This window comes from Ranitomeya imitator, chromosome 3 (assembly GCF_032444005.1).
Source record: "Ranitomeya imitator isolate aRanImi1 chromosome 3, aRanImi1.pri, whole genome shotgun sequence".
NCBI classification, from domain to species: domain Eukaryota; kingdom Metazoa; phylum Chordata; class Amphibia; order Anura; family Dendrobatidae; genus Ranitomeya; species Ranitomeya imitator.
The window spans coordinates 542,882,976-542,891,682 of record NC_091284.1 but is presented as its reverse complement, the minus strand read 5'-3'; positions in this window follow the sequence as shown (position 1 = coordinate 542,891,682).

Below are 8,707 nucleotides of genomic sequence, written 5' to 3'. Positions count from 1 at the left end.
TAACATGAGGTCTACCTGCATCACTATAGGTCCCCTTTTACTTTGTGCTTGGTAAGCATAGGAGATACGGCTATATTGGTACTAGCTATTGAAGCCGTTCTATGCCCGGGTGGCGAGCATTTATATTGGTATATGGTCTCCATCCTGGTATGTGTTGCTCCCACACTGCGCCCTAATCTTGTCATGTGCTGCTACCATCTTGCACCCCCATCCTGTCATTTGCTGCTCCCATCTTGCGCCCCCATCCTGTCATGTGCTGCTCCTATCCTGCGCCACCGTTCTGTCATGTGCTGCTCCCATCCTGCGCCACCGTTCTGTAATTTGCTGCTCCCATCCATATGCCCCATATGCTGCTCCATAAAGGTTGATGGCCCCCATAAGATACTCCATAGTATATGCCTCATATGCTGCTCCATTATGGTTGATGGCCCCCATAAGAAGCTCCATAGTATATGCCCCGTATGTTGTACCATTATGGTTGATGGCCCCCATAAGATGCTCCATGGTATATGCCTCATATGCTGCACCGTTATGGTTGATGGCCCCCATAAGATGCTCCATAGTATATACCCCGTATGCTGCTCCATTATGGTTGATGGCCCCATAAGATGCTCCATAGTATATACCTCATATGCTGCTCCATTATGGTTGATGGCCCCCATAAGATGCTCCATAGTATATGCCCCGTATGCTGCACCATTATGGTTGATGGCCCCCATAAGATGCTCCATAGTATATGCCCCATATGCTGCTCCATTATGGTTGATGGCCCCCATAAGATGCTCCATAGTATATGCCTCGTATGCTGCTCCATTATGGTTGATGGCCCCCATAAGATGCTCCATAGTATATGCCTCATATGCTGCTCCATTATGGTTGATGGCCCCCATAAGATGCTCCATAGTATATGCCCCGTATGCTGCACCATTATGGTTGATGGCCCCATAATATGCTCCATAGTATATGCCCCATATGCTGCACTATTATGGTTGATGACCCCATAAGATGCTCCATAGTATATGCCCCGTATGCTGCACCATTATGGTTGATGGCCCCCATAAGATGCTCCATAGTATATGCCTCATATGCTGCTCCATTATGGTTGATGGCCCCCATAAGATGCTCCATAGTATATGCCCTGTATACTGCTCCATTATGGTTGATGGCCCCCATAAGATGCTCCATAGCAGGGCTTCCACTAGAAATTTTGGGGCCCCATACTGGCAAAATTTTTGGGGCCCCCTTGAGACTCCTCCCAGGCTCCACCTCAGCCCCGCCTCCACGCTCCACCCCTCGAAATGTCCACAGTCCCACCGCTCTCTCTTGGAAAAACTCCACTTCTCACCTATCACACATTAACAGTTCCCATCACAAGATCACACATATAGCCAGCAGCTTTTGTTTTGGCTAAAAGATTTTTTAAGCCGCCACCATAACATGGTAGACACTTTTGGCTGGGCCCTACTCTACTGTAACCTATTAAATATTTGTTAAAATATGCAATACAATTTAGGGATATTTTAATTTATTTTTCAATTTTTAAAATGACCAATAATATCACATACAAAGAACAAATACCGCTACACCATGACCAGATGACATATTACCACCACAGTGATCGAATAATATCACATACAAAGAACAAATATCGCTACACCATGACCAGACCGCATATTACCACCACATAGTGACTGAATACAACAATTCTGATCAGTAATAATAAAAAAAAGCACCATACTATCACCATAAGTGCCATTATACACAGGAGATCTGTACTTAGTATGCAGTATGCAACCTAGGCTAGCCACTTTTTACATTTTACCCAAATTGCATAAAGATCAGGTGGACCCGCCCGGAAGACCTATAGTTTCCGGGATAGGGGGTTTGTGTGAGATGGTCTGTGCGGTTATCGACCATTATCTTCAGCCTTTTGTTTTGGCCTTACCTTCATATATTAAGGACACCACTATGATGTTGCAGAGATTAGACTCTTTGAATTTGGAGGAGGGGTCAATTTTAGTTACGGCAGATGTGGAGGCGCTGTACTCCTCCATCAGACATGAGGATGGCCTCAACGCGGTTTCCCATTATCTTTATGAGAGCAACCTGGATCCCCCTCTGATTGAGATGTTATTGAGTCTTCTCAAGTTCATCCTTGAACATAATGTCTTCACGTTTAATGGGGACATTTTTGTTCAATTACAGGGTACAGCCATGGGGGCCAAGTGTGCCCCCACTTATGCGAATCTATTTATGGGTTTTTGGGAGCGGGAGGTGCTTCAAAGTGATGGTGTTGTGGGTAATGAGGCCATCCAAGGATGGAGTCGTTATATTGATGATGTCCTTTTTGTTTGGGAGGACTCTATTGAGAATTTGTGTAGATTAATGGAAGAACTTAATCGTAATAACCGGAATATTAAGTTAACATTCAGTTACGGTAGGAAGGTCGATTTTCTTGACCTTCAAATAGAGGCACTCCCCAGTGGTAAAGTGGTAACCAATGTCTTTAGGAAACCAACGGCCACAAATACTCTTTTGTGTGCCTCCTCTGCCCATCATAGGTCGACTTTAAATGGGATCCCAACAGGACAATTCATGAGGATAAGGAGGATCTGCACCACTGAGGAGGATTTCCTTCAGCAGGCAGAAGATCTAGCCCGTAGATTACATGATCGGGGATATAGTAATAGACAGATTAAAAGAGGTTTTAAAAAAGCTTCTAAATTCCCTAGAGAAGAGTTGCTATACAAACAGAGGAAGACAAATGAGACGGGTACAGTTAATCAGGTTAGATTCATTACAGAATATAATAAACAATGGCCTGAATTAGTTTCCATTATGAATAAGCATTGGGGAATTTTGAGGTCAGACCCAATAATAAGGAACATCATATCAAGTTATCCGCTTGACGCCAAAACGCTCTAGAAATTTGAATGATGTATTGGTACACAGTCATTATTCTGGACCACTAAAATTAAGATCGAAATCAGAAGCTAAAGGTTTCTTTCCGTGTAACTCTTGCAAGGCCTGTACCAATCACGTTAAAAGTACCAAATTTGAGAATTTTGATGGGTCCAGAACCTATGATATTTGGAAAACCCTTACATGTACCTCAAAAGGGGTGATATACCATGCCTGTTGTCCGTGTAATATGGTTTATATAGGCCTGACTACACGGGAATTAAGAGTCAGGACGAGGGAACATATAAGAGATATCGAGAAATCAGTCACTGTTGAGGATATCAATTCCCTCAAAACCTTGCCTAGGCATTTTAGGCTGCATCATAACGGTGACCCCACAGGACTTAAGATTAAGGCTATTGACCAAATACATATGGGCCCCAGAGGTGGTAACCTTGGCAAATCTTTAGCCCAAAAAGAAAGTAGGTGGATCTACCTACTGGGAACTATGGCCCCAAAGGGTCTGAATGACAGTTTGGGCTTTTCAGATTTTTTGTAAATTGAGGTCTCTATTGTTGTTCTATTAAATATTTTTTGAGAAGAAGATCGTTTCCATCCCGTTTTCCTGATTTTAATTTTGTTATGTGTTCTGTGTGCTGTTTGTCTGGTTTTAACGGTATGTATTACTATCCCTAGTGTCAGGAGGATCTGTGTTTCTTGGAAATGTTTTGGATGGCGTCTATTTTGGATAGAGAACCCTTCAAGGCTTTGGAGTCCATTGATGAAAATATCCCGAACCATCTCCTCCCTGCAAGAATATTCTATGTACTGTTTAGGGGATATGTATTTTTAAATTTTATTATATATGGGACATTACTTTTCTCCTTTTTTCTTTTTTTGTTAATTATTGTGTTATTATTTTTCAACTGATAATGACTGTAATTTTGTGTCTTAGATTTTCATCAGAATACCTATTGTCTGTTCATTCAATAATAGTATTAGCTGTTTTTTAATGGAATATGCATATATTATTGTAGACTGTCTAGAAATTATTATATAGAAAATATATTCTTTTTAGGGTATGATACACTAGGTATTTTGTTGATATATGTATTTATTCACTGTAGGTTCTAATTGCTGCTATATTCACTTTTTTATAACATATGTATGCATTTGCATTCTTATGTATTTTTATTAGTGACATTAGTGTACATGACTGACTTGGTATATTTTTGCGCTAAGCACTTTATTATCTGCACTATTGGTAGGAGACATATTCTGTTATTTTTTGGGATTTCGGGGTTTGATTTATTTATATTTATTATTATTTATTTTTATTTTTTATTTTATTTTTTTTGTTGGTATTACTATCCTTAGCCCCGTTTTTCTTTTCTCTCCCCTTATTCCTTTTCTGGTAGTTTGTCCCTAGTCCCGTATATTTTTATCATTTTTTTGTTTATGTCATGCTCCGTTCACTATTCCTTATAGTCTTCTTTTCGTTATCACTTACTTTCATTTCGGTGCCTGGCGGGCGCATGCGCTGATGTGGGCGACCCAGTGCTTCCTGCTCAGCTCACATGGTAACGCAGAGCATCTCACGCTTGCGTTCCAAGCGCGGAGAACAGGAAGTCACTGCTTTCGGGAAGCTCGTCATCGGCGCATGCGCAATCACTAGCCGGGTACGCCGACATGAGGATCAGCTGTGAGTAGTGATATATAAAGAGCGTACATGCAGCACGCTAACATGCCCCTGTTTTGAGGAAGCCACAAGGCGAAATGGCGCTGTCGGGGTCACTGGTGGGCACGCAGGACTTAGTACATCAGTATGTAAGTTACCATCCTTTTACTATTGAATCACTATCTGTGGTCTGGAATGAACATTGTACTGCAGACCGGGCACTGGTGTACTACTTTGTTCTGTTAGGCGAATTTGTTCTCAGCCATTTTACTATTGGTGGGAATATTATTTTTGAGGGTTGATAGCCTTTTGTTTTAGGCTTTGAATTTATATATGCTCTTGGGAGCGGTGTGTATTGTTTGATCCATGCCCTCTATATGTAATAGCCACTACTGTATGATTAGATATATAGTGCTTCTATAGACTATGTTTGGTCATTATGCACCTTTCTTCATACATAGGTAGTATACAGTGTTCTTTATACATTCTTACTTGAATATATATTTATGTATTAGTTCTGCTGGCCATCAGTTTATTTCTTTTATTGATTGTCCTTGTCTTGATTGTATATGTATGTTTCAATAAAATACATTTGTTTTATATATATGCCTATGCCTCATTTTCACCTGCATACTGGTATGGTGTTTGTTGTACAATAGTATATGCCCCGTATGCTGCACCATTATGGTTGATGGCCCCATAAGATGCTCCATAGTATATGCCCCGTATGCTGCTCCATTATGGTTGATGGCCCCCATAAGATGCTCCATAGTATATGCCCCGTATACTGCTCCATAAATGTTGATGGCCCCCATAAGATGCTCCATAGTATTATATGCCCCGTATGCTGCTGCAATATATATAAAAAAAAAAATAACATACTCACCCATCATCGCTGGGCGCCGAGTGCTGGGGGGCCTGAGCAGGCGGGGACACCGGCGCGCTGTGGGGGTCAGGTGCCGGAGTCGCCGCTAGCTCAGGCCCCTGACACTTGCTATAGTCACCTGGCACTGATCCAGCGCTGCGTGCCGCTCCATCTTCCGGGTCCTCTGGCTGTGACTGTTCAGTCAGAGGGCAGCGTGCATTAAGCGCTTCATCGCACCCTCTGAACTGAACGTCACAGGCAGAGGACCCGGAAGATGGAGCGGCACGCAGCGCTGGAACGGGACAGGTGACTATAGCATACTCACCCTCCTGGCACGTCTCTGCTTCTCCGTTGGGAGATCGCGGTGTGCGTTCAGTGCTTACGCATACCGCGATCTCCTGGGCTGCGTCACTCTGTGGGGTCCAGACTGCGCCAGCGCTTGCGCAGTCTATAAAGGCTTCGGACATAGTGACGCTCCCAGCGTTATATTATAGATAATTCAGTTTGTGGCAGTTGGAATTCTTCCTGCAGCTCCTCAAATGATTTAAGTCTACCCTGCCTAATCAGCTGCCCCAACTGTTCAACACCTGCAACAGACCAAGAACGAAATCTCTCCCTCTGCCTAAATTCTTGTAAATATGTTTTCCCATATAGGAGAGAATCTGGTGAAGCCGTTCACCGCCCTGATAAGCTTTACTTGTTCCCACACTTTATGAATTAGCCTAATAGTGCAACCCTGTGAGCCCATTTTCCTGAACTGTTCTCCTTCCAAACTGTCACTCAAAACCTCCTCCTTTAATAAGAACCTCAAACTATTAGGTACTTGCTCGCATAGCATCCTTGGCACTGAAACCTGCCACTTGCACTGCCGAGAACGTCGGAGGGTGAGAATAACGTTTTTTTAAATTATTTGTAACATTAGATATTTTTACTATTGATGCTGCATACGCAGCACGTGGGTGAGGTACACAGCACATAGGTGGTACACGGAGGGAGATATTCAGCACATGGGTGGTACATGGAGTCTGAGGTATGCAGCACATGGGTGTTACACTTGGCCTGAGGTGTACAGCACATGGGTGATACACTGGGCCTGAGGTGTACAGCACATGGGTGGTACACGGGTCTGAGGTACACAGCATATGGGTGGTACACGGAGTCTGAGGTATTCAGCACATGGGTGGTACATGGAGTCTGAGGTATACAGCGCATGGGTTTTACACTGGGCCTGAGGTGTACAGCACATGGGTGGTACACTGGGCCTGAGGTATACAGTACATGGTGGTACACAGAATCTGAGGTATACAGCACATGGGTGGTACACTGGGACTGAGGTATACAGCACATGGTTGGTACACGGAGTCTGAGGTACACAGCACATGGGTGGTACACGGAGTCTGAGGTACACATCACATCGGTGGTACACGGGGTCTGAGGTATACATCACATCGGTGGTACACGGGGTCTGAGGTATACGGGGCCTGAGCAAAAACGAGATGTATCCAGCAACACATCGAAGGGAAGACAGATAAAAATCAATATGGTCATATATGATTCAACATGGTTTGTTTTTATAGATTTTTATCTCCCTCCTTTGGATGTGTTGCTGGATCTCCTTTTTGCTGCCGACACAGACCTCATCCCTGCACCATAGTAATTCAGCAGAGAACAAATATAGCTTTTTTTTCCTTACACATAGGCTGCCATAGCGGATCGTATGGTGAGAGATGAAGCGCAAGACATAACATGGTGCAAGCCCATAGAGAAAATATTGGCCCTAGTGAAAATATTGTGAGCATATCAAAAAGGGGCAGGTAGCAAAATATACATGTCTGATAGCACTAGAGATAGGAGGAATATGCAGGGTCGTGGAATAAAGTGCGATAAAGCCTGTGAAGTATTGGCTCAGCCCCTAGTGAGATGCTGGGAAGATGATGAAAGTGGACTAGGCACAAGGAAGGATATACCTACTGGCACCCGGAATAGGAGTCCTCAGACAGCAATAAGGACACATGGAACAAGAGAGCATATAGGACCAGGGACATGGCGCACTTGTATCGCTGTGTCAAGCACGGCTTCCTTTCTCTAGTGCTAAGACATACGTATATTTCACTTCCAGACCCTTTATTATATGCTCACAATATTTTCACTAGGTCCAATAATCTTTTCTACAGGCTTGCGCCATTTTATATCTTGCACTTCGACTCTCACCATATAATCAGTAGGAGAGATATTGGTATTTTTCACATGTTGGTGAACTTCCTTGCATTTGTCCTTTGAGTGAGACTGGAGTAAATGTGATCTCTGACTTTATTGAGATACTTGCTTGATATCTATGTCTATCTGGGATCTGGTTTGAGCTATAATCTGCAATGATTGGATGTACCATTAGATCTACATTTTTAGCTTCTTATAAGCCCTGGGTTATCTCTGATAATTGAGCATATTGCTTAATTTGCACAACAGAATTATGTAGAGTATTAGGACTTGGATCATCTGTATGGTTTTGTTTTATATTGTATGTCTAGTGACCCAGTCGACAGTGTGTCCTTCCCTTTAAGTAATCCTGGATTGTGAGTAGCTTCTGTACACTACAGCTCACTTTCTAACTGCCCCTCTACATTATCCCCTGCATTTGTGAGCTGCAATTCTCCATTTCTAGTCACCCCCATTTTAGATGCAATGCTTTTCTCATTTGCTGTGTTCTGGCGCCACCTAATGGTGAAAGTGTACAATGACGCAATTATTGTTTTCTAAGGATCTGAGATGTGAATTCGTTGTCCTATTGGCCAGCTCCTAGTCACATGGTCAACAGGAGGAGCTGTTTTCCAGGCAAGATTAGAATGTTGTTTAGTCTGAGGGATGCCCTCAGGGAGAGCAGAACACATGTGGAGGGTGTTTTCACTACAAGATCTCCTGCAGGCCTAAGAGCCTGGGTTCCCTCTCTAGCCCGTACAGACATCATTCTAAAGTCTTTCTGACTGGAATCACCTCAGTTTTTACATTCACCTATAAGTGACATCATTCTAAAGTTTTCCTGACTGGAATCACCTCAGTTTTTACATTCACCTGTGGAGTTAACACCAAGTACAGGTCTGCAACCTCTAATTGCGGCATCTACCTCCATCTGTAAAATACCAAAAGACACTGTCCATTGCTCTTAAAGCTCCAGACCCCAATCACAGCTCAGCATCTAAGTGTGAACTGTAATTGCCGTGGACAATCCATGAAAGACTGTTCCTTATTTGTACAAGTTATAATTC